Source organism: Schistocerca gregaria, chromosome 2 (genome assembly GCF_023897955.1).
Source record: "Schistocerca gregaria isolate iqSchGreg1 chromosome 2, iqSchGreg1.2, whole genome shotgun sequence".
NCBI lineage: Eukaryota > Metazoa > Arthropoda > Insecta > Orthoptera > Acrididae > Schistocerca > Schistocerca gregaria.
The window spans coordinates 861,256,771-861,281,906 of record NC_064921.1 but is presented as its reverse complement, the minus strand read 5'-3'; positions in this window follow the sequence as shown (position 1 = coordinate 861,281,906).

Genomic DNA, 25,136 nt, shown 5'->3' with positions numbered 1-25,136 from the left:
ATACTGGATCCCGTATCTCTTGTCTGTCGACTCCTGTTTCTTGTTCCATCACGCCATCGTAAAAGTCTTCTTCCTCATAGAAGCCTTCAGCGCACTCTTGTCATCTATCCGTTCTCTCCTCTGCATTTAACGATGGAATTCTCATAGCACTCTTAACGTTGCCGCCCTTGACTTCACAGTCTCCATCGGCTGTTTCGCGTTAGTTCCCCTGCAATTCGTATTTATTTTATTTATAAGTTGATTGTATTCCTGTATTCCTGAATTTCCGTGAACGGTTTTGTACTTACTGAGGTATTTCTTCTGTTATTCATGGTGTCTTCACGGTTTCTTTCCTTGCACCTATGTTTTTTTTAAATTCATATCAGCAGGCTGTATCGGCCCATCCATAACGTTGATGCCCTTGTTTGGACACCTGCTGGTGAACTAATGTGGAATTATGCACAGGAGAATGATCTTCCTGTAACGTGAATTCACCTTCCCTGTGTAAGCAGTTGGTGGTCATGTCATTAACATAGCTCTGGATCACGAGGCCGAGCGTTCGATTTCTGACAGCGTTGAGATTTTTCCGATCGGGACTGTGTTTGCGTGCGCGCGTTTTTGTAAGTGCGCGTGTGTCTTTTCCTCATCATCGACTTCCAAGTCGCCGATGTGGCGCCAAGTAAAACGACGATCGAACACCCCACACTTCTAACTTTTTCTTTTAATGAATAGCGTTCGCTCTGATGGAAGCATCAGACTCCTCACTACGTGGAAGTACTGGCTTTTCCCTCTCAGAGTTCCTGTTTCACAGCGAATCTTTGTGAGCTTACTTCTCCAGTTTCCCTCTGCCTTCGGAGATCAGCGTCACGGTAATCGAGGAAGTTGATCTCTCGCTGCAACTGTTTCACTTTTAGTAAGAAAAACTTGTCGGCACTTTCGCACAAGCTCTCTGTCCTCTAGGTGCGTTTTCAGTTTCTTCCTGTATGAGGCAGGAAATATGTTGTAGTCCCTTTTACAAAATAGTTCCTCCAACATCTGTTTGTAGTTATAGTCGGCCTACCAGACCTGCTGTTAACATCTCTAGCTGCAAAACCGCTTTCTTTTAGTCAGAGCGACGACTCTCTCGAACTGTATTCTCTCGGTGAGCAGTTACGGATAGCTGCCCGTGATATTATTTCTGATTGCCGTTCTTATACTGATGCCTGGGGAGGAAGTAAACATTTGTATCTCCGTCCAAAGGAGCGGTAGTTGTGACAAACTGACGAAAACCTATTCAAAACTTCTTGCTCCTTTGGTCTGCCCTCAAGTCTATGTGGGAACGTCTTGTGGAAGCCGATTGGGCCAGATACTAAGACGCTTTTTCGGAGATCACGGATACGAATCACTCCCGTTGGCGCTCATCCAAGGGCGTTGTGTGCGTCACTGAGTAAATATTAGTAAATTTAAGCAAACAATTGATAGCTGCACTGTGATGCAGACTATCGGCTGGAAGATACAGCGAATGATGATTTTTCACTGTTTTTATTCATTTACCATGATGTCTCGTTTGTATTTAAGGAATTATACCAAAGCAAAAGCCATTATTTATACTTAACTCATTACTCGAAATAACAGCTGAGTTCAAGATCCTTTGTAAAGCTTTGAATTGTGGACCTAATTGATTTCTAGATGTTCATAACAGACTCCATGTACTACTGTAAATTTACAGGTAATCCACTACCTTTAGGTTAGTAATGTAATAAAACTGCCCTTTGAAGAGAGCTTGAACGGCTATTTGTAATCGCACAGATACTCGTAACATCGATACTTGTTCGCTGTCGCTCAAGGTGTTCTATCGTTAATTTATTGGGAAAATGTAATCAGTGCTTCTAAATACGTAGGTGTAGTTGTACGAATTTGTGACATTCCTTGTGCTGAACTAATCATTAATTTATTGGCAAAATGTAATCAGTGCTTCTAAACACTTCGGTATAGCTGTGCGAATTTGTGACATTCCTTGCGCTGAACTAATAATGATTTCATGTTCGGCTCTGTCTTTTGCGAACAGCTCTCGAAAAAATTGCTTTTGTGGTTGGATATTTTCTTTGACATAAGGAACCATATCTATCAAGATTTTAACTACTTGAAGAAAAATATTCGAATTGTTGCAAAACCTATATGCTGTAAGGGCAGCAATTTCGTTAGTTTAATATTCGATTTCATAATTTTGGTGAACATTGTCCGAAGTTTCGCTATCTTTTCCATCGTAGTGCATTCGCACAAACAATAAAAAATGTTTAAAATGCTTATTTGACCATCAGCTGCATTTATTTTAAACGCAAATATCAACTGGTTTCAGTCATGTACTTTCTTCACGAATATGGGTTAAAATAGTTTAAGCCACCCCATTATATAGGTCATTACATGAATAATGTGTAATGCATGCCATGAATATCGATATATGACGCAGGACTTTTCGAAGCAAACCTAGGAATAATTGTCATTTTTACCTGTTTTCCGTCTTTCCCTTAGTTTCTCTAAATTCGTGGGAGTATGTACCGTCTATGCAATTAAATGAAGACAGTTTGCTTCTTGTCATACACGTTTCGCTTCTTTCATTTGGGAAACGTCGTCAGTGGCCTGAAACACGTGGTTCTTTTTATACATACAATAAACGTATTATGTGATGGATATAATATGTTGTTATATTACATTTTGTCGTGTTTTTCTCTTGCTTTTTAGTATAGAGGCAACTTTAGTAGCACAATTTACTTATTGTGAATGTATCATTCGGTGTTACTTACGATTTCCAGCGCTGTTAACACGTGTGTGGTCCTGGAGATGTATTTGTTAGTCTTCATACTCCAGCTGGCCGATTTCTGGCGTTGTTTCATCCACATTTGTCACATCAAATGTTTCACTTTCACTTCCATTTGGTGATGAAAATAAATGCGTTTTCGGTGTGCATTGTTACCAGCCGTGGTTGTGTGTTTGTCTGTCTTTTGTTTCTGTTGTGTTTATTGTTTTTCATTTGTTGTGTGGGCCTGTGTATGTGTGTGTGTGTGTGTGTGTGTGTGTGTGTGTGTGTGTGTGTGTGTAATTTGCTGTGTAGAAATGTAATTTTTTGATAATAAATATGGGTTTGTATGTTTGCGTGTGCGTGGTGTGTGTAAATGTATGTTTTTTATTTAAATATGAGTTCAAGTGTCTGTCTGTCCTTCCCCGACTTGAACCCGTTTGACTTCTATTTGTATGGTGGCATTAAAAAGCTTTGGTTTTATTCGAGCCCTGTTGATAGTGTCAATGAACTCTAAGGATTCAGAACATACCTGGGGTTTTTGAACTGCACTGTGCTCAAATGCAACCAGTCACCTCCAACCGCATATTATACAGTTGCAGCACGTTTGCTCTGGTTTCTGTATGTCTGTAACTGTGCATGGGTGCGGATGGCTCCCGGGTCTCACACTTGACCCCAGTTAGCGTTCAAATGTGGTTCCGCCGAGAGCTACCTCTGAAGTGATGTTGGGATGCGGATTCACAATATACCACGTCCGGAAAAGGATTTGAAGTTGGAGACGCTGAGAATTATATCCAGAGCTATGTTGGGATGCAGATCCACAACACGTCACATGTGGGATAGTGCTCGAAGGTGGATCAACCACGCGTTACGTCCGGAGATGTGTTCTATGTTCGAAGTTGGATCCACTGGCGGGAAGAGCGCGTCATGGGTATACTGCATTTCTTAACGATTTTCGAAATGGAGTGTCCCACGAGCCTAGCTCCAACTAAGGTTCTGCTTTCTTAGTCTGTTAATTCCTGTAGTGTGCCCATAATCACACTGGAAACTTTTCACATGAATCACCTGAATACAAATGACAGCTCTGCATACGCACTTTCTACCTTGTCTACACGATACAACCGCCATCTCTATGTGTGCGTATCGCTATCTCACGACTTCCGTCGCCTCAACTTATATCTTTCTCGCTTCATCTTTCTTGCGTTTATTTTGACTCCAAGGTAACAGCATTGCTTCACATCACTTAAATCGTTGCCCTAAAGTTCGATGTTAACCTTTTTTTGAACCTCTTATCTAATATTACTCACTATTTTCGTCTTTCTTTGGCTTGTATTGTATTGTATTCTAAATGGGGGTCTAGAAACGACGGAGAAGCTCCGTCCCCGCCGCAGCCGCAGTGGTCCACAACCCCACGACGACTACAGCAGTCCACTTCAGCCCTCCACTGCCCTACACCGGACCACTCTTTCAGGGTTATTGTGCCGTTCAGCCCCGGTGCCCCCCCCCCCCCCCCCCCACGAGGGTAAAGATGGGGAGGCGGAATAAGGGGAACCAGCCCGCATTCGCCGAGGCAGATGGAAAACCGCCTAAAAACCACTCAGACTGGCCGGCTCACCGGACCTCAACAGAAGTCCGCCGGGCGAATCCGTGCCAGGGACCAGGCACTCCTTGCCAATCAAGATTAGACCGTACGGCTAACTGGGCGGGTTTCTTTCCTTGGCTTACTCTCAGGCCATATTCTGTGGTCGTTAAAGTGGTCATTTCGCTCAAAATGTCTTGCAATAGTTTCTCAAGTTCACTGAAGATGACAAAGCTAGGATACTATACAAGTGAGGCTTTCTGTTTGCTATTACGATTAAATGATACTTATTTGATTTATCACGCAAGTTACTGACATATGAGCATACTGCATCTGGCTGCGACCATCTGAACTGCTTGTATGAAAGTAGTGACATGGTAAAATAGATGGATGTTTGCAGACATAACGCATTCCGGCGTTAACTCAATGAGATCATATTTATTTACCCTGCTGGCTCCTCCATAGTCACTTTTAATTCATACCAGTGAGTATCCTATCTATACCAGTATCCTAAACGTAGCGCAAAACTGCGCTTTTTTCACTCGCATGCACGTTTGATTCTTTCTCCTCCTAAGTAACACATACATACCTTTTCAGCAACTTTTTACTTCTCGTCTGGGGGTATGTGAGTCAGGAAATGATCTCATGTATTTGCCTTAGGTGTCTTAAAGTGGTCGTTGATGGCCGCCTGTGAACAAAGAACTTGCGTAGCTGTGCACCCTCTGGCAGTTACTGCGCAAAGTTAGTATTGAGGGAGATGTAGCAGATTTTTTTTCCTGCCCACTGATCTTTCGATAGACAATGAAGGAATTGAATATACACACATCAGTAAGAAAAAAAATAGCTAATTATACTCCGTTGTCCGCAGCTCGTGATCTAGAAGTAGCATTATAGCTTCCCGCGCACGGGGTCCTGGATTCGATTACCGGCGGTGCCAGGGATTTTCGCTGCTTCCAGATGACTGGGTGTTGTTGCGTTCCCTTCATCTCCATCGTTCATCCCCATTACCGTCTTACCGTCGGAGAAAGGCAATGGCAAACCACCTCTGCTACGACCTTGCCTAGTCGGCGGTGTGCGTGTCCCTCATCGTTCCCTACGCTCCTAGTAGTATGGGGACCTCACCATCATATACTCCGTTACTGTGCGTCCCATAATTATAACAAGAGCTGTCGTCTCGTTTTGAAGGTCTACACCACCCATTACTTTTCATAACTGCTAGCAGTTCTTCGGAATCTCAATCAGTGAAAGACAAATCACTTACTTCCTTATCATTGTTGAAAATATTATTCATAACCTTCTGTAAGCATTCCTCATCATCACCATGAACTAACCTCTTCGTCATTTTAGTTGTTTACTAAGTTAAGCTACCACATGACACACATGGCCTGTGCTTCGTTTTAGAATACATTTAAGAGGACACCACAATAGAGGGGAGAAGAGTTTGTAATAATTTCAGAGCAGAGGGTCCCATTGTTCTTGTTATGTAAACAAACTGGCCACTTGCCTAGTCACACTTATGTAATCAAGTCACTTGCTTGAATTGCCCGCATCTCGTGGTCGTGCGGTAGCTTTAAAGCTTCCCGCGTCCGGGTTCGATTCCCGGCGGGGTCAGGGATTTTCTCTGCCTCGTGATGGCTGGGTGTTGTGTGATGTCCTTACGTTAGTTAGGTTTAAGTCGTTCTAAGTTCTAGGGGACTGATGGCCATAGATGTCAAGTCCCATAGTGCTCATAGCCATTTGAACCATTTGCTTGGATTCTTGTTTTGCTTATTTAGGACATGATTAATGGGCAGCAACAGTCATTATGTGATTCTTGAGTTTCTCCCGGCGTATTTGATAATCAAAATATCCACGGGTGTACTGCCGGTCTATAGTGTCCAACGGGCACAATATTTCGGCGATCAAACATGTCGCCATCATCAGGTGAACTGACGGACTGAGCTCCTGTGAACGTGCCGGCACGGAGATCCGTACGCTATGGCTGCTCAGGGGGAACTGGGTTCGGTCGCGGTGGCGGCCGATTTAAATACCCTCCGCCCGCGGCGCGCTCCCTCCGCCATCCGCGCCCCGCGCCACGGTAGCGCGGTGGAACAGATTGCGACGGCGTCTGAGATGACGTCGGTGTGATGGCTCTGTCCGCCGCGGTCGTCACAACTATGCGTTTGCTCGATTTACTCTTGATTAACCCAATCGCTGGTTACCAAGCCTTGCTAAGATTATAGCCACAGTCACGGTTTATGAGGTCGTCATTGGTGCGAATTTCGATAGCCTCTCTAACAACGCTGTCCCAGTATCTCGACGTCTGTACCAGAATCCTCGTGCGGTCATACTCCATAGCGTGATTTTCCGACAAACAATGTTCAGCGACCGCCGACTTGCTCGGATACATCAGTCGAGTGTGCCTCTGGTGTTCACGGTATCGATCCTCGACGTTAAGCATCGTCTGACCAATATACGACTTGCCACATTGACACGGAATCTGGTACACGCCGGCCTTCCTCAAACCGAGGTCATCTTTGGCACTCCCCACCAGTGCACGAGTTTTATTCGGAGGACAAAACACAGTTCCAATCCGGTGTTTCTTGAGAATGCGGGCGATTTTCCCCGAGAGTGCGCCTGTGTATGGAATAAATGCAGTGCCTACCTCCTCCCTCGTGACTTCATCCATCTCAACAGGTTGTGCTGCAGTGGTTGGGCGGAGAGCACGTTGGATCTGCCACTCTGAGTACCCATTCTTTCGAAACACAGTTCTCAGATGTTCCAATTCCTGAGGTAGACTCGCTGTGTCAGAGATAGTGCGCGCCCTATGTACTAGAGTTTTAAGTACCCCATTCCTCTGCGAAGGGTGGTGGCAGCTGTCTCCATGCAAATACATATCAGTGTGTGTTGTCTTTCGATACACCCCATGACCTAGGGTGCCGTCAGCCCTTCTCCTGACCAAGACGTCAAGGAAAGGTAATTTACCCTCCGTTTCAGTCTCCATAGTGAATTTGGTGTTGGGGTGTATGGAGTTTAGATGTGTAAGGAAGTCAAGGAGTTTATCCATACCATGTGGGCAGATGACGAACGTGTCGTCCACGTAACGGAAAAAGCAAGTAGGTTTCCATTCGGATGACGACAGGGCTTCCTCCTCGAAGTTCTCCATGTACAAATTCGCTACCACCGGTGAGAGTGGGCTACCCATGGCGACTCCCTCCGTTTGTTCGTAGTATTCGCCATTAAAAAGAAAATACGTGGAAGTCAAGACATACCTAAAAATCCCAGGGATTGGATTGATGGTGTCACCTGGGTGTCAGCTGATTCCGCCCATAAGAAGGCTACAGGACGTCAAACAGCTAAGTTCTCACGTCTCCTTGACAAACCATCTCTGCAGGTTCCGTGCATGACTGTCATCAATTTGAGTAGCATGGTAACCAGCGATTGGGTTAATCAAGAGTAAATCGAGCAAACGCATAGTTGTGACGACCACGGCGGACAGAGCCATCACACCGACGTCATCTCAGACGCCGTCGCAATCTGTTCCACCGCGCTACCGTGGCGCGGGGCGCGGACGGCGGAGGGAGCGCACCGCGGGCTGAGGGTATTTAAATCGGCCGCCGCCGCGACCGAACCCAGTTCCCCCTGAGCAGCCATAGCGTACGGATCTCCGTGCCGGCACGTTCACAGGAGCTCAGTCCGTCAGTTCACCTGATGATGGCGACATGTTTGATCGCCGAAATATTGTGCCCGTTGGACACTATAGACCAGCAGTACACCCGTGGATATTTTGATTAACAGTCATTATATTAAAATTTATGGCCTTTAACTGTCATTATAATTACTGTAATTTATAGGCAATATGTCAGTGTTCATGTTTACCCTGATGTCTGAATGCTTTTAGCGTCAAGTGACAACTCTCATCATGAAGACGGCAACGTCACCTCCTTTAGTGGCTCCAGCATCCTGGGACTGTCGTTCAAAGTCTGTACCTCGCTCCAGCGACTCCACCACCTCAGCACACTAATTCACCTCAATGCCTTTTAGCGATTTTTTAAGGAATACAGTTGTAAATATGAACATAACGCCACAGTGCGCCAAAATACACTCTTTTTACTCTAATGTTATAGTAAATAATGTTCTTTCACAAAAATACAGAACCTAGTAACTAATGTGACATCGCAACAAAAAATACTATCTTTCTACTCTGACAATATAACATTATAGTAAATAACGTTGGGATGGATTAGCTATGTACTTTGTTTATTGACACTGTGGTCGGCTAAGACGAACTGGGGGGGGGGGGGGGGGGGGGAGGGGGGGGGAGGAATGATGGGTTAAGTCACAGCGCGAGGTGGCTAACGAACTGACGAGCGGTGCCCAATGCAGGCAGGCAGGCACAGACCGCTGGCTGTGGGTAGTCGCACCTTCCTCCACCTTCCTCTTCCTCCCTCTCTAGAGTAAACACATGGACACATCGCCCACTGCCTCTCTTTGTCTCTCTCTCTACGTGATTTGCACCCTATTCAAAGTGGTTAAAGACATGCTGCTGGTTTAGCAAAATTACTATGGTACTTGTAGGCAGACAAAGAGAGTGGCCATTATTAATGCGGGTTGTGCTGAATCAGGCTCACATTTTATATGAAAATAAGAAGGAGACATATTAAAAAAGAATTTATTTTTACTCGATCCCTTTTTTACAATGTTTTCAACAAAGTTTAATAGAAGTTGGACCAAAAGCATCGCAGTCTCTATTCAACAGAAAAAGCTTATCACAATAGCCATACTTGGAAATAAACTCGTCAGTCTGAGACACTATTGGCAGCTTGTGAAATTTATGAGTAATATTACACAAATCAGACGTCAGTTCTCTAGGAAATATATAGTAATCTGTTGCATTCAGATTACAGTATTCATGCAAAAGATGTTTTTATACATTTCAGGTATCACCTCCCCCCCTCCTCTAGATTTAAGCTATTTCATTTTGTAGTGTGCGTAACACTCTCCATCTTGTCGAATCCAGACTCATCGCTTGCATTTAAATTAATCACTAATACCACTGCTCACTTCTTATCTCATTTGGCATCTATTACCATGATCTTATTCATTGCGTCAGGGGATAAACTGACTGTGGAGCTCTCTGCACGCTTCTTATTACACACCTGAAACGAAGGATGATTACAAACAGTTTTTTTCGTTTTAATGTTTCATACACTGGTGCAAATACTATATATTAACGGCGATTTAGAATAACACTATATCAGTCGAGTTAGAATTCTTAGAGTGAAGATTTCGAAACATGAATCACAGCTCACACCTTCATTGAGACAAGTGGCAAGTAAGTGGAGATTTACTAAAAGCATGTGCCGACACATGTGTGTATCTAACACATTTCTTCATCTTCCCACAGCCACCGGATGTTAGACTTATCAGCTACAGTTAAAATATCAGTGACAATAAACGTGTTACTGCGAGGGTGATCTTCGATCGCGAGTTCTACCCAGTGCTGGTTTTCAAAAATTCCTTGATATAATGATTCCACATAATATCCTTAGATGAGCTAACCATAGAGTTCCCTTATGGGACTTTCCTGGCATGATCAAAATTTATACCTAAAAGGAGAGCATTCATCTATAGGAGCAGACATTTATAAACGTAATGTATACTACTTACGCAATTCAGCATGTTCTGGACAGGTGGCTAAGCTTACAACCATACACATACAGATTCGACGAGAAAATGTGGACCAATTTGATGGAGTTGGCACATCAAACCCCTAACTGTGGAGGAAATCATTGTTCACCTGTATGATGCATGCTGTGCATCAGTATATGCGAATATGTCTGAACCAACCACGCCTGATGTTAGCAGTGGATTACAGGCATACTTAACCATCTATATTTATCCTTACATAAGTAAGAAATTATATATCAATAAAAGAGTAAGAGTAATATGTGTTTTTTTTTCTTTTCTCTCTATAAAATCCCATGGATGCTAATGTAAACCTGTAGTCATTGCCAAGGCTGAGTGGATGAAACGTCCCGATTACAAGGACTTCGCAGTAACGAGCTGGTCCCACAATGATGCTGATAGCGAGGAGAAAGAGCGTCAATCCTTCTCAATAACAAATGCAATTTAATTATCAGATCTTCTGCCTGTGGGTAGATTGACCATCTACTGTCACCGCTAACACACCCTGAGGGGTGGGGGGATGGGGAAGAACCACTTCAAATATGTATATTTATATTTTTGAAAAACAGTATTTCAAAAAATGGTTGAATTGGCTCTGAGCACTATGGGACTCAACTTCTGAGATCATTAGCCCCCTAGAACTTAGAACTAGTTAAACCTAACTAATCTAAGGACATCACACACATCCATGCCCGAGGCAGGATTCGAACCTGCGACCGTAGCTGTCTCAAACCGTATTTCAGTCCAAGTATCAGCTACTGTAGGTAATTCTGCACAGCATCGAGGGAGTAACATACCAGACGTCCAGTGAAAGCAGTGATATTCCACCAGCTGAAAAAGTAAAACCAAACAACGTAGTCATATTTGACAACGTTTCAATGGAGAACCAGGATGAGATCCGGAAATATTTTTATTTTTGCCATCATATGAAAGTTAATGTCTTTTATTTGAGTCAGACATATTCATGGATTCCAATGCTGTTGATCGGCGATATTGCTTTCAAACACGTCAGTCTGAATTTAAAGCATATTTACCAAGCCAAACTACAAACCAAAATGTCATTCAATGAGTTTCTTCACTACATGCGAGGATTATTGGAATGATTCCCATATGGCTTTCTACACACAACATAAATACGAGGGCTATCCGCAAAGTACATTGCGTTTTGGAGTTAAAAATAAATAAAGCATTGGAATTTTTATTATTATATACAGATGAAAGTCATACTTAAATACTACTTTTCTACATAGTTGCCATTTAAATTAAGGCACTTATCGTAGCGATGGACGAGCTTGGAAATTCCTTCGTCGTAAAATTCGGCCGCCTGTGCCTTTTTTCTTTTGTTTTTGGGAAGTGAAGCGTCTACTTCAGGCTGGTGGAGACGTTGTGGGCAGGGGTCTAAACCGGAGACCTGACCACGATGCCCGTGCCTAAAGGCCCCTCCGATTTTACTTTCATTCATTTGTTATCTTTTTCAGTTTATTTATTTTGTTTTTCTACTACAAAATTGCGGATACCATTTCATACAAGCTGTTTCTGTTAGTGTGAAAGCACTTTAAACAAATTAACGAACATAAATCATCTTAACATGAAATAAATCTATTTTTACCGGCATGTACTACGACTGTCCAACTTCCAACACACAGGTGAACTCTTATTTATATCCATATTTACTAAGGTCGCCCAGCTTCCAACACACATTCAACAGCCACACAGACAAAGGAAATCAAAATAATGATGAAAAACAATTTCAGCTTGCTATTCCACGCACAGTTCCCATCTGCGGGCAATGTTCATTGGCAGTAAGTTGATAATTATTTCACCTCATGTCAAGGTGCACTACGGGGTGTCGCCTTCTACACGGTACACCCCAACTGTAAGGGGGTTTATGAAGACACTGTGCAAATAGTTTGCGAACAGTTGTTGATAGCGAGGCATGTACCCAAGTGTGCTTTGGTTATCTTGGAGATATGGTCCGTAGTCAAGAACCATCTTCTCATCATCGCAGAATAAGTAATAAATGGACATGCCTTTAAAACATGTTATAACATGAGTCTTCGCAATCGGGAAGTAACTATACACTGGGCTCAGGAAGATCTGTGGGTCAGTCGTGTGAGGTGGGCATGAAGGTAACAGGTGAGGATCTTCTGTAGCAGCATCAGTAGTCAAACGCTGTTCTGCATGTCAAATGGTGTTCGTCAGTGTCTGGGAGGTGTTAGGGTGGGCATAGGGTGAATCCTAAATAGCATGTAACCTGTGTCATGTCAAGTATTTTTCAGTTGACCACATGGTACCACGTTGCTAGTGTTCGTGTAGGGAGGAAGGGTTTGGTTGTTGGACTGCTCTCCACGCCACAGGCCGTAGTGTTCCTAGGCACCCCATATCTGACGAGCAGGCAGAATACAACAGTGTGGATGTGTTTTTACTCTCAATTACATTGCAAGAGATGTATCTCAGCAGCCAGCGATACATCTCTCTCGGCTTCAAAGCTCTGGTGGTGGGCAGATCAGGGTGCACATAGCTACATTCGAGTATGAATGAAGACATGTGCAAAAGGGAGAGAGCGATATGCGCAATCGTAACAGGTGGCAGGTTGGATTTCGGCATCAGTTCCTCCAACAGACTGTGTTGACGGGTCCACAGTTTTGCCACTGCACATAAATATAAGGTTGCTGTCCTCGTTCATACATTCATAAGTCTCAGTCCGCCTTCTCACAGAGGGAGGGTGTGGATGTCGTAGCATTCTTTAAATAGGAATTCAGCAGTAAGGTAATATCCAAATGCCATTTGCAGTCTGCGTGCCATCGGTGTCGGTCGTGGGAGAACCTGAGCCATGTTTGTCAACTTATTTGTACACTTGAAGGTTAAGATACTGCTGACACTGTAGGACGTCCATGTGTCAAAGTAGATTCTGGTGGATTTCTGTGTGTATTGCCTACAGTAGATGTATATAGTTTATGGTAGCTATTCGATGCACATATAGTGTAAATGTTATGCCCAAATAGCTGATCGCATCCACCTTTGGGAGGGATGCCATGCAGCCTCCTGGAGGACCCTTCTGATATGCATCGCCGCTGACTTGGCGACATTCATGTGGTTTCTCGCTGCCAGTCCATATCGCTTAATCCATTCAGGCATGAAGTGCACCTTATCGTAGATTTTACCAGCAGTAGAATGTCAGTCAGAATGTGCTCTGCAGTGAAAGGTATGGCCCCTCAACGTAATTCCCTGAAGTCTGCTTTTCAGCCCTCCTGTGAACGGTTTCAATGCGACTGCCAAAAAATCATGGAGAATGGGCATCCACGTCGCATCGAGCGCCGGTCTGGCAAGTAGTCCACTGCATGTCCATTTACCAGTACATGGGACGATGCTCCACGTAAGAGGCGCAAAATCACGTCAAAGAAGTCAGATGGGAAGCCCATGAGGGCTAGTACTGACTTAAGAAACTTATGGTGCACTTTGTGAAAAGCGTGGTCGAAGTCAATTAGGTCACAGCAACTAGGAGTAGAAGGTGGCAGGATGTAGTGAGAGCTACCAAATTCCTACATTGGCCAGTGGCCGTTTGCATGCTGGACTCTCCTCCTTGTGTCGTTTGCTCCTTTGAAAGGGTTAGTGACAGGGCCTTCTTCATGCGGACCGGCAGTAACTGGGCAAAGATCTTATGGTTCAAATTCAGCATTGTAATGGGGGCGGTAGAGCTCGACTGACCGACCTCTGTAAGGCTTGTATATTGAAATGAGTAGTCCATCACCGAAAATAGGTGGCATGCGAAACCAAGGAGACCTAAGCTCTTGGTATACAGTGATGCTATGTGTCATCGTCAGGGTGCAGAAAGTGCGACAGAATTCGGACGATAGACTATCCGGCCTGAGCGACTTGTTAAGTGCACCATTATCTAGCGCATCCTCAATCTCGTCCTGCGTAATCGCCGCTAAAAGGGACGATGTTGCTGAGTCGTCGAGGATGCGCGACAAGTGCTACAAAATGTCGTTATCCTTCCTCTCCTCTGTACTCTCCTCCCAGCAAAAACGTCGATAATGGTCTGCAAAGGCTTCCAAAATGATTTCCTGGGTTGTTAACGTTAGACCAACGGGCGAAGTGAGGTCCGTAATTAGCCATTGTCGGCGTCGACGGCTATCAAGAACGATGTCGTGCACAGATGGGATTTCGCTTCTTGCTCGGCCTAGACGCCACAATCGCACGACGACCCCTTCCATTTTCTCCACTTAATAAGCAATACGTTGGCTTTAATTAGGCGGCTTAGCATCTGTCCGTCTGGTGAGTGCAGTTGGGATGCGAGTTCGTGAAGAATCGTGAAATAAAAGTCCAAAGCATGACGATGGCATTCGGTGATGTACTTTCGATATTGTATTAGTAGCCGCTGGAACGCTGGTTTTGCATATTCTGTCCACCATGCCATCATCGAAAGGTATCGTGGAAGACATGTTTTGCATTCCGCCAACGTGGTGCCGATAATCTGACAGCATTCTGGGTCCTGAGCTGTGCCTCATTTCTCTTCCACACACCACGGCTGCGCCATACACGCTATTGCTGGATGGTGACCATTCATAAGAAAGTACTATGGTCTGAGAAGGCAAGGGGCCCCATTCGACATCCAACACTCCTGACACAAGATCAGGTGAGACATAGATACGATAAAGGCGACTGGCCGAGTGACTAGCAAGAAACCTGTGTCCAGAGTAGCCACCTTGCACTCTGTCCCAAGTATCGAGGTGATGCAGGTCTCGCACCAATATCAGGAATTCTCAGAAGTCAAGTGTGAGACCTGGCCATTGGAGTGGAATGCACAGTTAAAATCGCCGCAGAAGGTATAGTGACCAAGAAAGTGGGGGGTGCTTTCTACTGAGTAGAACTACTATCTTTCGTGGCGTTTGTCGATTACAGATGTAGCGTGCACGTTAATAATACGTGTAACAAGCAGCGTGATCGCCAGCCCCATGCTGAGCGAAGGTAAATCACATCAGTGAGAATACCGTCATGCACTAGTATCGCCATACAGCTGCCACCTTGATCACCCTGTATCATATATGTCGCATAACTATAGAAGTCGGGGAGGGACACGAAACGCAATAAGACGAAGCATCTCTCGTAGCAGATGGATGATCACCGTTGTTCGAATCGTACTCACTTTAATTGTGGCGATACGATAAGGTTGTCATCGAATTGCAGGTGCCAAGTCATTTATTAGATCGGAAATGTCTATTGAGTGTCGAGCTGCATCGTCGCCACTGGCCATTCCCAACACCTCAGCCGGAACCATTCCTCAAGTGCCGGTGCCACTGGGCCAGTCCCTGTCGGTGTAACTTGTATGTCGTCATCGTCATCGTCCTCCACCCACGCCGTTGGAAGCAGAGCAAGACCATCTACCATCGTCTCCCCGGGGCACAGGATGGGTGCCTGCACTCCAAGAGGATTGGAGGTACGTGGAGGGCAGCACAAATCTCGCCTATCGATGTCTGATCGTTCAGCTGTGGGTATGTACAAAACTTCCCCAGTCCCATTCTTCGTGCCCACGTTGCAGCCGGCAGCGGTTACCTCTGTGGGAGTATCATCTTGGCAGGTGAAGTCCTCGTCCCCCAGCGGCTGGTCCTCAGCATGTTCTTAAATTGCTCTGCACCCCTGCTAATGGCGCTTTCTTCTGTGCCCTTCCGTTTCAAACGAATGCAGCGAATCACGACGCTCCTGCACAAAGGTCGCAGGGGGCGCTATCAGCAAGTCAATTACCATTTTATCGTTATGGACATTGTCATCAGCTGATGGGCAGTCGCTGTCAAGCTGGAGTCCGCAACGCGTAGAGCGGTCGTTTCATCTTCCCGCTGAGTCAAGGTATGCTTTGTTGGGTTATCAGGAAGTGTCAGCTGCCGCCATGAAGCGGAAGCAGTCGTGAGGGAGGCAACGTAAGTGGGGGAGGCAGTATCGGCTGCAACGCGGCGCCATGTCCGCAGGCGATGGGTGCGTGGTCCGGCGATGGATGTCTACGGAACGGAAGTGGCCTTCCTTCCTACATCCGGAACAGGTTCTTGGTAGTCCATCGTAAATGACAATGGCACGGCTGCCGCCGGTAGAGAGATATGAGGGGACATGTTTTTTAAGTTGAGTTTAGACCTGCATGTTCAGAGGAACAAACACTGCTGCGACTGCAGCCGTTTTTGAAACACATGAAATTTACTCGCAATTGCGAAATGGACGACCATCAGCTGTTTAACAGAATGGCGACAGTGAAAATTTGTGTCAGACCCACATTCGAACCCAGATTTCCCGCATGTCGCGAGTGGTCGCCTCACCATTAGATTATTCGAGCTCGAGTCATGACCAGACCCACTCTTCCACATGTCGACGACCATGTGTCCACGAGCTGTACTCGTACATCTGTTGTATATATTCCCACACAGGGGAGACATTTTACTTGAAAGTCGCTTGCCCGATGTCGGCGGATAAATATGATATTGCAGACTCCAAAGGAACATTGCATCGTAATTCGGAATAGTACAGGCATTGCAATATTTTATTTATCTGCGGACTTAGGGCAAGCGACTTTTAAGTAAAATGTATCGCCTGAATCTGAATATACATCATGAGTGTACGAGTACAGGTTGTAGGCACAAGGCTGAGCAGTATGGAAATCATATGCGCAAACTCGCTCAGTATAGCCGAGAATAGACAAGGCAGTTCTCGTAATGCAACATTTTCGGACAAGCATGCTGTGACGTAAAGATGCTGTCTTTCAAAAAGTTGAAGTATTAATTTTCTTTATAACTTGATGACTAATTTCGAGAGTAACCTCATCATCAAATTAGGCTCTAAGGTAGTCATATAGCAATAAATAGTATTAACATTGCAACTTCGACAGTTTTGTGCAGTTATTGCATTATTTGGTAACTGCTGTTGACGTCATGCTTTGCAGAATGTCGTATATTAGTAAAAATTAAAAACCACCTAAGTTTTTCTCTTCGCTATTGTTGTTTCTCGACATAAGGAAATGGGGAGGAAGTGGAAGGAAGACTTGTCCTCCCCTTGGAATCTGGGCTACACAGTTCTAGAAACGTCTAGAAGCGATTTTCCGTGATTTTAGTGCACATGTCGTTTGGACAAGGACATCATCACGTACCTGATGGCAGTGATGCAATTACAGTCACATTTAGGAAAAAGAAAAAAAAGAAAAAAAAGGAACATCTTGAATGACGCTAGTATTCACAGGGCATGTGCTGTAGTATGTTCTGCAGAAATGATTAGCATTAGAACTATGTCGGCCCGCGGGTTCAAGGCCAACATCGGTGTCGCGGCACAACACCACCTACCGGTAAAATGTGACTGCGCCTCTCATTGTCGCTGTAGACTGAAGGTAATGGATCAGTGTGACCTGAGCAGACGTGCAGGATCTCTCGCAGATGTAAGAGCGAACCGTATCGTCAAATGAGTGAGTTTGAAAGAGGGCACGTTTATTGGTATGAGAGAATATGATGCATCCGTCTGGGAAATTTCTGCTCGTGCCGGACGAAGAGTTTCGCCAGTGCAACGGACGTGTGTAAAATGGTTCACGGAAGGCCGTAGGACACAACGAGAAGGGTCAGATTGCACAAACCAGACCACCCCCCGGGAAGATCAACGCCTCATCCGAATGGCATCGCTGGACCGATCTGCATCCTCCTCGACTGTAGTGCAACAGTGCAACACATCGTACACTATCAGGTGTGACAGTCCGTTGCCGTATATTACGGCATGGGTTACTTGCGCGTAGTCCACCTTTGACGAATGTGCAGAAACTTGCTAGACGGCAATGGTGTATCGAACGAAGTCACTCGGGAGACAAATGGCATCAGACAGTGTTTTCTGACAAATCCAGGGTCTTTCTTTAAATTCTGTACCACCATTTGACTGTTGTTTATTTACAGTGTTACATTTATACTTACAAATCATGATTTCGGCTTCAAAGTGACGTTAGCAAGTGTATAATAGTTATACATTGCCCAAGATGGCATACTGTCATATTAAAATACACTATTAGATACATTGTCTAAGAGTCGATATTTCTGGCAGAGCCTACTGCTTTGTTTCGTCATTGAGTATACCATCTTTTAATGCAACAGTAAGCCATCTTAGGCAATGTATAGCGTTTAAAACGCTTGCTAATGGCACTTTGAAGCCGAAATGATGATTGTGTAAGCCTAAATGTAACACTGTAAATAAACAACAGTCTAATTGCGGCACTGACTTTAAAGAATATATTATGATTGTGGCCCGCATTATGAAAAAGTTATTAAATTCAGGATGTGTTTGTTTGAAAATGGTGGCCGGATTTTGGTTTGCCGCAGACATGGGGAGCGGCACAAAGACTGCATTCGCGCAAGATGTACAGCGCCATCTTAAGGCCTCATGGCGTGGGGTAGCTATTGGGTGCAAATCACAGTTGGTGCCTGACCAGGGCACTGTGACCAATGTGACCTAGTGAATGACATCCTGCGACCCTGGAATATGGTGACACGACGGGTCCAGTGCAGTGATCCAATGTCAACCACTGCAGATGAACTTTGGAACCAGGTGAATACAGCATGGACGCCATTCGCGCCTTATACATCCATCACGCATGGAACAAGTTATCAGGGCCAACGGCGCACCCTGTGCCTCCTAAGCAACAGGACACATGCTGAAAGGAGGTGACTAAAATGCTAATTACGTGCGCAGAGCATACTAATGTACATCTCTTGTGACTATGAATGTCCTGTTTCTAGTCGTTCAATATGTTCTGTTTTTTTTTTTTCTGACCATGAGTGTATGTGGCTTTAACAATTGCTGTATAACATGTTTGTTTGGCCATTTTAGAATCCTTCCCTTCCACAAACGGTACTCAGAACTGTTATACATACATCTTTTCCACCAACTTGCCGTCTCTCTCTCTCTCTCTCTCTCTCTCTCTCTTTCTCTCTCTTTCGCGTTAGACACTTTGAGCCGAAATGTCAGTATGAAGAAATCCATGGCGCATCGACTCGATGTAAAAGAACAAGGAAAAACGCTGCTCAGACTCCGAGAAACAGGAACATAGAATGTTACGTAATTCCCGGAAGTGTAACATCTCCGTGCAATCCTGTCGACCTCCGTCTTCGATAAACCGTCTGCATGCTAAAATTTGTCTCAAGTTACGCCTACTTAAGCGGATGCGGAAATTTTGGCGTCACTGTTTTCAGTCTTGAGACGCAGAAGCCAGATGAGGCAGATGGTGAGAATCTGAAATAATTTACCGCGTCCGATTTTGCTTCTCCTCATTCGCCAGGCAATTAGCATTTGGTCGCTACTGTATATCCCGTGAGACGACTAATTTACCTTCACTTGTTCCCTATGTCAGCACTCGCTAAAATAACAAGACACAGTTAGAGAAGCTATGAAAGTTGCCCATCATTAGTGATAACAGTACAAGTAAAAATATTGCTTCTTCAGTAAAAACTACTGTCGACTGTTACGCTAGAATTAACGAAAAAATTTCTAAACATGCATGAAAAAACAGATTGTCATTGTAAAGCATTTGAAATATCATGGTACGAGGAGTGTTAAAAGTTATATGGCGAAACAGAACAGGAAACGGAAATGTGCTATCAGAATAACTGGGTGAAAGAAGTCTCTCAACAAGCATTACCTGGAACTTGGATTGGTTTATGGGAGAGGACTAATAATTTAGCTGTTGCGGAACTAATGGAGGAAGAGAAATGTATAGAAAGAAAAAGGCTGCGAGATGTAACACAAACGATTAATTTCGATTAGTAAAGCTCCAAAGGACACACTGACACAGAATAACAAGAAATTTAGAATAGCACTGCATACCTAATGGTAAAGTAAACAAGATCAATAATTTCAAATCACTCTCTTAAACTGAACACCGAGTAGACCACGTGTACACATTTAGGCCGTTATAAAGGTTCAGTGGTTGCACGTCCGAAATTAATTATTTCAAACGTAGTTTCTTAAAATGTTTCCTGTGATAACCTGCCAGAATCTCGAGCTGACATGCAATTTCAGCAAAAGCGATAGCAGCAGACGATGTAGTGTATCAACACTGTTCACAAGGTTATCGACGTACTGGGTTTGTAGTATACAAAGACAACTAAACACAACATACGACAGAAATGGCAGAATGTAACAACTGTTTTCGATTTTAAGTTAATAACAGGGCTGAAGTACAGGAAAAAAGAGGAGATGTGAAATAGGTATGAACACTCAGGAACCAATTATGACTTTACACTTGAGTAGTGAAGGCTAGCAAAGAAACTCATCACGTATCACACATCATTTACAGACATAGAGAAAGGCTCCAAGAGTCTCAAAGAGTCAAAACATGGAAGGAAACAAAATTTATGACTAAGGTTAGAAATCTGTAGCATATAAAACAAATGTGCCTCTAATGACATACAGAATAACCATCTTCGAATAGGGACTGTTACTGTATAAGAAGTGGATGATGATAGAATATACATGTTGTTTCAATTATTATAGGTACAAACGAAAGGGCTGAGTACAGGACAATGAGACAAGCAAATAATCCTAATAAAAACCGGTCCAGAAACCAATGGTTTCCTGATACAGCGTATGCACAAGTGCAGTCATGCCAAACATACGAATAATTCCTATTTTTCCTTGTAAAAGTCCTCTGTCATATACTGATAATCATGGCATGCATTACCCATTATTTAAGTAATGACTAACGTAATCTGCTAGCTCAAAATATTTTAGCTCTTACCCGTGAAGATGGTCCAAGACTAAAACAGCTTGACATTTGGGTTTAAAAAAAAGCAGCTGATGGACAAATATGCATTTGATACATTACTTGACAGTTGTTCATAGTCACCTTCCAAAAGTGTTTAAAATAAAAAAAAATGCAAACATGTAGCTTTGAGCTCCGCACCTTCAGATTACTGTTCCACTCTTCTAACCACAACGCCATTGGAGACAGTTGTCAGAGCGCTCTCCTTGAACACTAGAGTCATGGGAATAGAAAGTGAAATAATAGTTCCCCATACGTGACGGACGAAATTTGTAGCGATCTAATAATGGTCCGCGATGCAACATCACGCTTAACCAGCCACTTGGAAATCAGTAATCGAAGGTATGTTGTGACTTGCGTCTTTATTCTAAAAGAGCATATCTATCATTTCAACTTGCAAAAGACAAATATGAGTGACTTTTTTTTAAAACATTAATTGGTAAGATTGATCTTTCTTTCTTAGTTAAGCCTGAACAGTAGGTAGGGGACCATTAGCCGGCCGTGGTGTTCTCGCGGTTCTAGGCACGCAGTCCGGAACCGTGCGACTGCTACGGTCGCAGGTTCGAATCCTGCCTCGGGCATGGATGTGTGTGATGTCCTTAGCTTAGTTAGGTTTAAGTAGTTCTAAGTTCTAGGGGACTAATGACCACAGCAGTTGAGTCCCATAGTGCTCAGAGCCATTTGAAGCATTTTTTGGGGACCATTACAAACGCATTCCTAAAATTTCAATAGCCTCTGTGCCTCAGTTTAACCAGACGCTGTCGTTGCAATTCTGAACATTTCATGTGCTCCATAATCAGTGTTGTAAAGAAGCACATGTGAAACCAGGTGAATACAGAGTGAGGGTCGGATACCTCACATATCCTGATCAGTTACTCACTTTCCCTGTCTGATGCAGTCTCTGACCCAGCTTTTTGCTGCCACTGCCAAATGTTCCTATTGTATCTTTTTATCTACAATGGCCCAATTCTTTTGCTGCTGAGTGTACAAATTAAAGGAGCGAGTAGACGAAATAATCTTCGTAAATAAAGGTTCATAAACCACTTTTTTCCGATATGAAGTATTACGTGTGGGTACGTGAAAATCTTGTAACAGAGTAGCTGTGGGTCGAAACTGCCGACGTTCTACATCTACATCTACATCTACATCTACATGTATATTCCGCAAGCCACCCAACTGTGTGTGGCGGAGGGCACTTTATGTGCCACTGTCATTACCTCCCTTTCCTGTTCCAGTCGCGCATGGTTCGCGGGAAGAACGACTGTCAGAAAGCCTCCATGCGCGCTCGAGTCTCTCTAATTTTACATTCGTGATCTCCTCGGGAGGCATAAGTAGGGGGAAGCAACAGATTCGATACCTCATCCAGAAACTCACCATCCCGAAACCTGGACAGCAATATACACCGCGATGCAGAGCGCCTCTCTTACAGAGTTTGCCACTTGAGTTTGCTAAACAGCTCCGTAACGCTATCAAGTTTACCAAATAACCCTGTGACGAAACGCGCCGCTCTTCCTTGGATCCTCTCTGTTTCCTCTGACAACCCGACCTGGTACGGATCCCACACTGATGAGCAACACGCAAGTATAGGTCGAACGAGTGGTTTGTAAGCCACCTCCCTTGTTGATGGTCTACATTTTCTAAGGACTCTCCCAATGAATATCAACCTGGCGCCCGCATTGCCAACAGTTAATTTTATGTAATCGTTCCACTTCAAATCGTTCCGCACGCATACTCCCAGATATTTTACAGAAGTAACTGCTACCAGTGTTTGTTACGCTATAATATAATCATACAATAAACGATACTTCTTTCTATGTATTCGCAATACATTACATTTGTCTGTGTTAAGGGTCAGTTGCCACTCCCTTGACCAAGTGTCTATCCGCTGCAGATCTTCCTGCATTTCGCTGCAATTTTCTAATGCCGCAACTTCTCTGTATGCTACAGCATCATCCGCGAAAAGCCGCATGGAACTTCCGACACTATCTACTAGGTCATATATATATATATATTGTGAAAAGCAATGGTCCCATAACACTCCCCTGTGGCACGCCAGAGGTTACTTTAACGTCTGTAGACGTCTCTCCATTGAGGACAACATGCTGTGTTCTGTTTGCTAAAAACTCTTCAATCCTGCTACACATCTGGTCTGATGTTCCGTAGGCTCTTTGTTTATCAGGCGACAGTGCGGAACTGTATCGAACGCCTTCCGGAAGTCAAGGAAAATGGCATCTACCTGGGAGCCTGTATCTAATATTTTCTGGGTCTCATGAACAAATAAAGCGAGTTGGGTCTCACACGATCGCTGTTTCCGGAATCCATGTTGATTCCTACAGAGCAGGTTCTGGGTTTCAAGAAATGACATAATAAGCAAGTAAAAAACCTGTTCTAAAATTCTACAACAGATCGATGTCAGAGATGTAGGCCTATAGTTTTGCACATCTGCTCGACGACCCTTCTTGAAAATTGGGACTACCTGTGCTCTTTTCCAATCATTTGGAACCTTCCGTTCCTCTAGAGACTCGAGGTACACGGCTGTTAGAAGGGGGCAAGTTCTTTCGCGTTCTCTGTGTAGAATCGAATTGGTATCCCCTCAGGTCCAGTGAGCTTTCCTCTGTTGAGTGATTTCAGTTGCTTTTCTATTCCTTGGACACTTATTTCGATGTCAGCCATTTTTTCGTTTGTACGAGGATTTAGAGATGGAAATGCAGTGCGGTCTTCCTCTGTGAAACAGCTTTCGAAAAAGGTGTTTAGTATTTCAGCTTTACGCGTGTCATCCTCTGTTTCAATGCCATTATCATCCCAGAGTGTGTGGATATGCTGTTTTGATCCACTTACTGATTTAACGTAAGACCAGAACTCCGTAGGATTTTCTTTCAAGTCGGTACATAGAATTTCACTTTCGAATTCACTAAACGCTTCATGCATAGCCTTCCTTGCGCTAACTTTGACATCGTTTAACTTCTGTTTGTCTGAGAGGCTTTGGCTGCGTTTATATTTGCAGTGAAGATCTCTTTGCTGTCTCAGTAGTTTCCTAACTTTGTTGTTGAACCACAGTGGGTTTTTCCCGTCCCTCACAGTTTTACTCGGCACGTACCTGTCTAACTTTGTTGTTGAACCACAGTGGGTTTTTCCCGTCCCTCACAGTTTTACTCGGCACGTACCTGTCTAAAACGCATTTTACAATTCCCTTGAACTTTTTCCATAAACACTCAACATTGTCAGTGTCGGACCAGAAATTTTCGTTTTGATCTGTTAGGTAGTCTGAAATCTGCTTCATATTACTCTTGCTAAACGGATAAATCTTTCTCCCTTTTTTTATATTCCTATTTACTTCCATACCCAGAGATGCTGATCACTGATTCCCTGTTATGCGCTTACAGAGTCGGAAAGTTCGGGTCTGTTTGTTATCATTAGGTCCAAGATGTTATCTCCTCGAGTCGGTTCTCTGTTTAATTGCTCGAGGTAATTTTCGGATAGTGCACTCAGTATAATGTCACTCGATGCCCTGCCCCTACCACCTGTCCTAAACATCTGAGTGTCCCAGTCTATATCTGGTAAATTGAAATCTCGTCCTACGACTATAACATGCTGAGGAAATTTGTGTGAAATTTATTCCACATTTTCTCTCAGTTGTTCTGCCACTAATGCTGCTGAGTAGGGAGGTCGGTAAAAGGAGCCAGTTATTAACCTAGCTCGGTTGTTGAGTATAACCTCCACCCATAATAATTCACAGGAACCATCCACTTCTAATTCACTACAGGGTTAACTACTACTAACAGCGACAAACAAGCCACCACCGGTTGCAGGCAATATATCCTTTCTAAACACCGTCTGTGCCTTTGTAAAAATTTCGGCAGAATTTATCTCTGCCTTAAGCCAGCTTTCTACACCTATAACGATTTCAGCTTCGGTGCTTTCTATCAGCGCTTGAAGTTTCGGTACTTTACCAACGCATCTTCGACAGTTTACAATTACAATACCGATTGCTGCTTGATCCCCGCATGTTCTGACATTTCCCTGCACCCTTTGAGGCTGTTGCCCTTTCTGGACTTGCTCGAGGCCATCTAACCTAAAGAACCGCCCAGTCCACGCCACACAACCCCTGCTACCCATGTAGCCGCCTGCTGTGTGTAGTGGACTCCTGACCTATCCAGCGGAACCCGAAACCCCACCACCATATGGCGCAACTCGAGGAATCTGCAGCCCACACGGTCGCAGAACCTTCTCAGCCTCTGATTCAGACCCTCCACTCGGCTATGTACCGAAGGTCCGCAGTCAGTCCTGTAGACGATGCTGCAGATGGTGAGCTCTGCTTTCATCCCGCTAGCGAGACTGGCAGTCTTCATCAAATCAGATAGCCG